At 45.2% G+C, this 10,072-nt stretch overlaps 1 pseudogene; it reads left to right on the forward strand.

Annotated features, from left to right (window-relative positions):
• The first annotated feature begins 2,119 nt into the window (after positions 1-2,119).
• LOC125507522 lies at positions 2,120-3,682 on the forward strand (annotated as a pseudogene).
• Positions 3,683-10,072: the final 6,390 nt, after the last annotated feature.

Raw genomic sequence — 10,072 nt, forward strand, 5'->3', positions numbered from 1 at the left:
TAAGTACACGTACTACCATTGCGACCGCATCATCATTCTGGCCGACACAGAGTCCGCAAAGGACGACAACTTGCTCTTCCACGCCCCCGACTTCTCCTAATTTGCTAGCGCCGACGTCAAGTATTGCAACAAGGCCAGCGTCTCATGCTCAACGTCAAGGCCAGGCCGGCACCAACTCCGTCAGCTGATATTTCAAGCCCTCCTATCCCCTGCGCCGCCCGTGCCTGCACTAGGACCGACGGTGCTTGGAGAGTCGGTAATGGATACCGGCGCCGCAACGTTAGCCTCGTCGTCTGGTCGCGCCTTGGTGTTGGTGGTGTCATTAAGTGTTCAATCTTCTTTTCTTGTCAAAAAATAGTGTAGTAGTAGGAGTATTAGGCATGGCAACATATTATACCAAAAATTAAAATCATGTCGTCTTTTTGTTTACACGTATTGCATCAGGAACCGTCCGTGATGTTTTATTAACGGCCGAGATTGATCTTCTACTTGTAGCTAGTCCAGTAGCTAGTCCGCTCCCATCCACTCCCGGTTTCCAAACCATGATCGTAACACATCCTGGGCATCCTACAAGACCATTCTCCGCATGTAGTTAAAGCCAACCCACCGCCTTTGTTGACGAGCAACTGTTCTTTGCAATAAGCCGATGCGAGGAAATCTATTGTTCAAGTTGATTCATCCATCTTGTCACATCAGTATTCCGAAATTTACAATCAAGTCTCAACTAAGTGTTCAGGAGCCACGGGACAATGTTTAGCACACGTACGACGGTGTTATAATCAGCTTCTACAGAGTATACAGAATAACATTGGGATGGAGCTTTGCAGCGCCGGCGCCGAGAAGTTATGGACGACAAGGGCTTGTGAACAATGTTGAACGGCTCGCTGAATGTGGCTGATTAAGTCTCCTTCGAGAAGGTGGTTGACTTCTTGTCGTAGGCCGGCATGAAGCCGGACCTATACCAGCAAATGTATAGACATTATTCCAAGATAGATCGCCAAAAGAATATGCAACACCCACAAGAAAGGAGTGGGAGAGGGTAAGGAGGGAGCAGAGTTGGGTTCTGTCAGTTATCTTGCTCCATTTTCAAGTATCAAGTGCTTGTTCATGCGTTGTCTACAAACTAATTCTCTTATATCGTGTTCCTGGTCGTGTAGTGATAAACTACTTGTCTAGTAGTTACCACAACTTATAACGAATGAGTATGTTATTAGTAATGTTTCGTCATCACCTTGCCCATTCCGCATGTGCACTCAATGACTGCATTATAGCACTATCTTTGCCAAGAATGTGAGAAGGTGAGGCTCCAAGGATCTTCACGATTTTTAGCTTGATCCTTGTCTACTGCTCCAAAGATCCATCAAAAGAAGGGTGATGGTACGACGTTGACCCACACCTCTATCATCTATCTTACCTGAGCCCTCTCAAAAAATCATCTAATGCAAAGCAAAGCAATCACACTCTTGTTGACACTGCTATGAGCAACTGAGATATTTGTTTTGACAAAGTGGGATCGTCACGTTTTTATCTAGGATTAATTCCACCCCCCCCCCCCTCCATGATTCACCCATTTGACAAATTTTACTCAATTTTGAGAAAATCCTAAATTTGTACCGCCATTTATCACCTTTTTGCCACATTTTACCTCTAACCGGATTTTTCTTCAATTTGGTACTCACTAGGCATGCCACATATACGGTTTATTTTTTCTTTTGGTTTTTCTATGGTTTGCTCTTGGTTCCCCACTCAGTCGATTTCTCTCTGAGGCATATCATCGAACAACTTGTGTGTGTGTGTGTGTGTGTGTGTGTGTCTATAGCACACTCACTCGTCTCCGGTAGCTCACCGCCGGCCACTAACCCCGACCCTCTCAATTGGTTTCGTCATAAATCACAAAAATCCAATAGGGTAATCCAAGAGATACACTCTTACCTAATCATATTCTACAAACCACCATTAAGATATTTTTTAGATTATATGTTTTAGAAATCTCTACCATGATATACCACACATATATCTATACAATACATAATATGTACAATTATCGAAACATAATTCAAAAAAACTGTTGTTACATATTAACTTTTAATTTAGCACAACCCAAAGTTTTCAATGATAAGGATACATATATATACTACAAGTGCATAACAATGAAACATTATACTTACTATTTAGCCACATCATTATGTGGTTCAATATTCAACTACGTAATAGACACATTATGCTCACTAAAAATGTATTATCATAAAAATAACATACACATAAGTAAAAATGTTTAATATAAATCATGGTTAATTTAATTTGCATAGAAAAATATAAAAAGTTGCACCTTGATCAACAAGAGCTATAGTAGGAACTTTGTCTGCTAGGAAAATTCGTCAAATGATATTTCCGTAATATTTTTTGCATTGACTAAATGGGTGGGCGCACCAAAGCGCTGTATTCGTTTATTTTGTGCGAAAAGTCAAATAGGATTCGTTGCTTGAATGCAGCAACCATAACCACCCTGTAAAAGTTTCCCATGGATGTAACATTGCTCCCGTCAGAGTCCACCACGTGGCACACTCCACTATTAAAAATCACATAATTGACATAACTAACTTAACTCCCATCGCCATCCTTGATCCTCTTCTTCCGTCCTCTCATCCGCTCCCCCTATAAACCCAGCGCCGCTCTGCACATACACATCACCCCGGGAAACTGTGTACGTGATCAGTCACAAGACATTCCCAGTGTTCTCTAAGTTATCGATGGCTCAGCCACTCACTTTCTTCTTGCTTCTGCACGTCACCGCTGCCGTGTTCATGCTGGGCACTGATGTCGGGCTCGTCACGCCGATGCTTATCAGTAAGAGGTACATCGTCGACGGCGCAGATGGATGCCGCGTGCCGCCACGGAAGAAATATAACATGTACATGAAGTGGGCATCCACCATCGAGTTTTTCGTCGAGGAATCCATTGGTAAAGAGGACTAACTTGTTAGTTAAAAAAAGTCTGATCAATCAACTTTTAATTTTAGTCGACAATAACTCTCGTTCATCTCCGTCCCGTGAAGTATTCATTTACAAAAATGACTCGGTCGGGAAGGTGGACAAGTACCCGTAGTACCACTGCAAGTGCACCGCTCTGGCCGAGACGGAGCCTGCCAAGGATGACAGCTAGCTCTTCCACGTCCCCGGTTTCCCCTACTTTGGCAGCGTCGACGTCACATATTGCAACAAGGCCAACGCCTAATGCTCAACGTCAAGGCCAGGCCGGCACTGGCTTCGTCAGCTGATATTTCAAGCCCTCCTTCCCCTGCGCCTGCACTAGGACCAACGGTGCCTGGAGAGCCGGCGGCGCTGCAACACTGGCTTGTCATTCGGTTGCGTCTTGTGCTTGTGGTTTGGGTCACAACACTCGCCTTGATCGGATACACTACTAGGGATAAGCCTAGCAGTAGCGTTGGATTTGTAGCTATCAGTAGCACCTGTACAAGCGCTACCACTAAGGCACTACAGCTAACTGGTAGCAGTAGCGTTGGTTTTTCGGCACTACTGCTATACCTAATTAGTAGTAGCGCTCGGTCGAAAACAACACTACTGATAATAGTAAGTAGCAGTAGCATTTCTTATGAAAAGCGCTACTGCTAAATTTTCCTGCATTTTTGAAAATGCAGCTTATTGTCGCTGTATTTGTATAGGTTTTATATAAAGTACTTTCATCATATGATTTTATGACCATGATTAGTTATTATATATATCATTGGGTGAAATGAACGTGGATTAGATTCAAGTGGAGGAAACATATGATGCGCATATCGAAAGTACTAATTAGCATCATGCATCATTTCACCCACTGATATATATATAATAACTCATCATGCTCATATAACAACTTAGCATCATGCATCATCATAATAGTAAATAGCTCATCAATGTTATCATAATAACAAGTCTTACTCATCATTATCATACAACTTCTACTCGTTATCATAATAACAAGTTATACTCATCATCATCTTAGTCATCTAACCAACCCTATTTAATTGTTCTTAGCACATGATCATGAATATTAGCTAGGACCTACTACCCTCTCTAAGGTAAAATAGTATAAAACAAGAGTGGCCCTGACGCTCCATTATGGAGAATGGAGATTATCCTGTCTCCAATTATTGCGCTTCGCACAATGTTGCTTCCAAGTAGCTCCCTATGATTGTCCATACATTTTTTTCCATTCTTTGATTGTCATGTCTTCATCGGTTTTAGAAATTCAGTATGAACAATGGTAAAACCTAGGATGACCTGGCCGTAAGCTAATAACATCAAGCCGACCTTTCGGAAACATCAGATCAGGCACACAATCCTTCGGGATTTTCTGTTGAAAATAACATATTAGTTAGCAATGTAGTTTAGCTTTAGAAGAATATATGCAAAAGATGCACGGATGTCGTAATAGTAAAAAATCTTACCATGCCATCTCCATGGATGTTACCGTAGTTCAACACGTGCACTAGTGGCACGTATGACCATAATGTGCAGGAGTTTCATAATTGATATTGTAATTCTCAACATCAATAATAAATGAGGTAAGATGACCTTTCTCGACATAAGTTAATTCAGCGCCATCAGTGTAGTAGGTTCTGTCTACCATCTTTCGTACATTTTTTGAAGAATGAAAATAAGTTGTCAACTATTTTGAAATAAACAATATAAATTACTTAATAAATATGTTTGAAAAACTCACGTAGAGGTAGAAGTGGAAGCGTATCAACAAAGACCCAAATGCCATCGTCATGATCACCAAGATCGAAAGGTGACATACACACCCTCCTGAAAATCATATGCCTTGCACAGTGCTTCCCAATTCGGGGCAACCAAAATGGGATACACTCTCCGAATTGTATAGCTTTACAGCAAAATCATAACCATATTTTCATGATCTCCGAAATTCAGATGCTCCAAGACATAGGGTCTTCCATGGCATGGGATAAGCTAGTCGAATAGTAAAAGACAAAAATTACACATTGAAGAAGCATATATATAAGTCATGCTAAATTACGAACAAAGACTTGTCGTTGCGTACCATTTCAACATCGACGGTCTCATCGAGCTTAACACTGAAGCAACGACCATCTACAAGGTGAGGCCTGTCACACAGACCCCGATCGTCGCCGCAGTAGTCGCACTCCGAGATCTTATCATCGTCGTCAGACATTTCCTATGTTCATAATTCAAATATTAACCTTGTAAAAATTCAATATATTTACTACAAAAAATAAATTAGATCATTATTATTCATCACATGTTGACTGTCGGTCTGTCGTGTCTTTTCTTGAAAACTCTCATCTCGTCTCATGTGGTGTATATGGTGGACACTCCCTCACTGATTTTTCGACCGTTGGTGATGGTCGTTACTCCTCCTTCCCCTAGTGCATAGCAAAGGTCTAGCACAAGGAGAAGGAGAAACGACCCCCACGTTAACAGCCAGGATTCTTCCTCACTCATTTTTTGACTATCATGTATGGAGCCTTGACAGAATTAAGGTCAACCCAAAATTTTGTTTAATTATCTTTCTAGAAAATCCGGGCGAGTCGATATTTTCTAGACATTCTAGCACAAGTCATGCCAAAATTCATGGAATAATCCGACATGACCTTTGCTAGAAAGGGCATATCGGGCGCCTAAAATTTGCCGAAATGGAAATTAATCGACACTCCAGCAAAACATAGGCTACTTGGAGGTGTTTGGCTGTTCATCACATTGTCATAGCTATCCATCCATTCATTCATGTATCTATATGGGGATTTGGCTGGCTGGTCTCACCTCGAGGTCGGGGGGTCGGCGACGGGGACGACGGCAAACGGGATGATGCAGGGGCGTGGCTCCTTGATTTCTACAAAAGCAAAATATAAACAAAAACCTTATTAGAACCATATGTCTAAAACAGAAACAAAATTTGTAAAGCCTAGTTCTAACCCTAATAATTTGTAAAACCTTGTTCTAACCGTAAAAATTGAAAAGACCTATATATTTACTAAAAATACCCTAGTTCTAGCCCTAACATCTATCCATCCATCCATCTATCTATATATATCCATCAATATATCCATCCATCCATTTGTCTGTCTATACAATATATCAAAAATACGATAGTTCTAACCATATCTAACTATTCATCTATCTATCTATCCATTCATCTTTCTATCCATCTGTCTACGCATGCAATGCAGGAGGGATTGGAGGGAGGGAGAGGGCTGAGAGGGACAGAGGGATGGAGGGAGAGGGGGAGGGAGCAGGGAGGGAGAAGGGCGAGGGACGATGGAGGGAGAGGCATGCAGGGTCGGAGGGAGGGAGAAGGGAGGGATGGAAGGATAAGGGAGGGAGGCGGCATACCGGGCGAAGGCGGCAGCGGGCGACGGCGGCGGCGCGACGAAGGCATCGGACGGCGGCAGCGAACGACGATGAGAGCTAGTGTGTGGAAAGGGAGTGTTCGGGTCGAGGCGTGGGGATGATAAGGTATCAATAACAGTAGCGTTGTTATGAAGACAGCGCTGCTACTATGGCACTTAGTAGTAGCGCTCGTAAAGAAAAGCGCTACTACTAAGTGGGGCCCATCAGCAATAGCGGTGTTGTCAAACCAAGCGCTACTGCTAAAAGCGATGTATTTTGACCAGTGCTGCTACTATAGCTAGCGTCGGTGCACCTAAGAGAGGGTAGTAGGTCCTATCACTATTGGAATCGCACCCTATGCCGATGGCCAGGGCCGTCGGCATAGCCCTGAATGGCCGTCGGGCCAGGCCTATGCCGACGGCACCCGTCGGCATAGGGCCGTCGACAACATATCCGTCGGCGTAGCCAGGAATGCCGTCGGCATAGAAAGGCCGTCGGCATAGGCCCTATCCCGACGGTGCCCGTACATCTATGCCAACAGCCCCGGCCGTCGGCAACGTTATCGCCTAACGGCGGCCGCCATCAAGTGCTGACCAATGCTTGCTCACCACGTGGCAGGTCTGTGCCGACGGTCTAGCCGTCGGCATAGCTGTCGGCTTAGGTTGAAACTATGCCGACGGCTAGACCGTCGGCATAGACCTGCCACGTGGCAGCCACTGGGAGCTCCTGGAGCAGGCCTATGCCGACGGCTTAGCCGTCGGCTTAGTTTGAAACTATGCCGACGGCTAAGCCGTTGGCATAGACCTGCCACGTGCCAGCCACTGGGAGCTCATGGCAGCTCTATGCCGACGGCCTAGCCGTCGGCATAGTTTCTGTCTGTTTTTTTTTCTTTTTTCTGTTTTGTTTTAGCTCAATTCATTTGAATATATACAGCACACAACAAATATATGCATCACATAACAGCTGGCCCAGCAGCATCACAGAACAAATTCATCATCACACATCATAAGAAGCATCGCAAAGCATAAACATATAAGTATCATCACCACCAAGCATAAGAATCTCACAAACAACAATAAGAAACATCACAAGCATATAAGTATCATCACCACCAAGACCGCCACAATGTGACCCAAAGGCTTAAGCGCCAGGACGTCGAGCACCACGGAGGTCGTCACCGCCAAGACCGCCGAAGCCCAGATCGTCACTGCTAGCGGCAGCGCTACCGCCAAGACCGCCTCCTCCTCCGCCTCCGCCTCCGTGGATCGGAGTGGTCGGGCTCCGTGTCTCCGGAGTGCTGCGAAGACCACAGCCAACGGTAGATCCACCTGTTCCCTGGATGTTGAAAAGACATATGCACGGGATATATGACTGTGTTGAAAGGCATGACATGTTTTGGGTGAATAGATTGGGGATGAACTAACCGGCGAGGGGCCAGCGTTCTGTGCCACAAACTCCTTAAAGCTCATCAGCACTGGTTGTGCTAGAGGGCATTGTGCTGGAGGGAACTGAGGACACCTGCCGGCCGCCATATCCTGAAAAGCCTGCTGCATCTGGCTATCCCTCTGCACTTGGTGTTCATAAAGCCTCTGATGCCACGCCATGGTCTCCTGGCGTGTGTACTCCATGTAGGCCTACGGTATGACATGATGGAACTCATAAAACTACTAAATGCGGAAAATGAAGTGAGAAATGAAGATAAGAGGGAAAATACTTACAGATTGTTGCTCCTGAAAGAGGTACTGTGTACTAGTCACTGGCTGGCTCGTGCGCTGGCTCAGGCTCGGGTCGATCCGACGAAGCTGTGTGTAGGAGATACTAGGAGTGATCACAGCATCGAGAACCGCCTCCTGACCGTGCTCCTTGGGCCCCATCCTCACCACCGCCATGTCGTCCAGAGGCGCCGCAATGGGGTCAGGTGTTTCAGGATGTAACTCCAGATACGCTTCGGAGTAGGCCTTCTTCCTCCCTTCGGTCTTCTTGCCGTAGTACTTGGGCTCGCCAGGCTTGGGGTCCTTCCGCGTATGGGTGATCTCCCACGCCTGCATGTGTGAGAGCGGCCGCTTCAGTTTCTCCTCCTGCACCACCAAACAGAGGTTAGTCATACATAAGAAAGTGATGGTAAATAGAAGAAGAAGAATGTTTAATGGGGTTAGTCATACATTAACTGCCTTGTGGAGATAGTGGTTTCGGTTTCCCTGAGCATGTACTCCCTCCATCCCTCGGTTAGCCTTATTTTTGGTTCTCATAGCCGCCCAGGCTCCAGCCTCATCACACCAAAGATCCACCAATGCCGCCCAAGACTCGTCTTTTCCATAACACCAATTTGGACACACCTACATAATAAAAGCATAATGGCATGTAGGTGTGTCCAAATTGGTGTTATGGAAGCATAAAGCATAAAGCATAATGTACCACAAGGTAATGAAAGCATAATGAAAAATCTTTTATACTTACCGCCAAGAACTCGGGCCTCTCCAAGGTAATGGCCATCCTCCGCGCTTCTTCCTTGGTCATCTTCACACCAAGATAGTCGTGGTAGTATGTGGAGATGGCCACATAGCGCACCTCATACTGCATCTGGCGGGCCTTCTTCTTGCATTGGCGCAGCACGATCTGGTCCGCTCTAGCCCTGTGCTCCGGAAGAACTCGATAGAATGTCTACAATCATGCATGAAACAAGAATGGAAGAAGCCATGAGTTAAATCATTCATGAAACTAGAATGGACTTGTGCTTCTGAAGAGAACTCACCCAGAAAGTAGTGATCACGGCCTTGGCATGGGTCTCATGGTCCGCGTGGTGGGCCGCTTCCCAGTGGTCCCAGCTCGTGGCCAAAACCCGACGGTCTGGCTGCCTGACTGGATCAGGACAGTACAACCCCGGCCAATATAACTTCAGCAAGACGGTGATGAGGACGTTTGGGTCCACATCATCATCACCCAATGGTCTAGCGTCATCGTTTCTAACCACATCATCATCATCATCCAATGGTCTAGTGTCATCGTTTCTAACCACATCATCATCATCATCATCAGGTTGCTCTTGATAGAACAATCCCTCGTATGTCATGGGGTTAATGTTGTAGTAGTCGTCTTCATTCGGGTCTGGTAGCTTACCATGTGGCGACACCTTGAACACAACTTCCCAACCCTTTAGATACACTTTCTAGCATGGGTAAGGTAGATAATATACTTGTGTAGCTTGGGTAGCCGCAATGAAGAGATCGGCTCCGGCATAGACGGTTGATGGTTTAACTTCGACCAAACCAATGGAAGGCGTATGTTTTACCCCCTCCCGCGGATCGAACCATCGGCATTTGAACACAGGCAAACTTAGGGTCTCATGCCCCTGGCGGAATTTAACCTCGTATATATTTTGTACCCTTCCGTAGTAGTCTACTGAATTTTGACCGGGGGTGTACACTCCAGTATTTATAGTTTTGGGATCGGGGCGGCTGTTTTGGTGCTCCTCTGTATGGAAGCGATACCCATTCACATCATACTTTTTACATGTCATGACGGCAGGTTCAAAACCCATGGAAACCCATCTCAATTCATCATCCATAGATATGTTCGGATCTTTTCCCTACAAGTATAATGGAAATTGTTGCGTGCATTAGTTCGGTTAACTAATAAATGTTGAAGTAGGTATTTAATAGGGGAGTGTGGGAAATTACTTTCTCCATGAACCAAGCAACAAA

Source organism: Triticum urartu, chromosome 5 (genome assembly GCF_003073215.2).
Source record: "Triticum urartu cultivar G1812 chromosome 5, Tu2.1, whole genome shotgun sequence".
Lineage (NCBI taxonomy): Eukaryota > Viridiplantae > Streptophyta > Magnoliopsida > Poales > Poaceae > Triticum > Triticum urartu.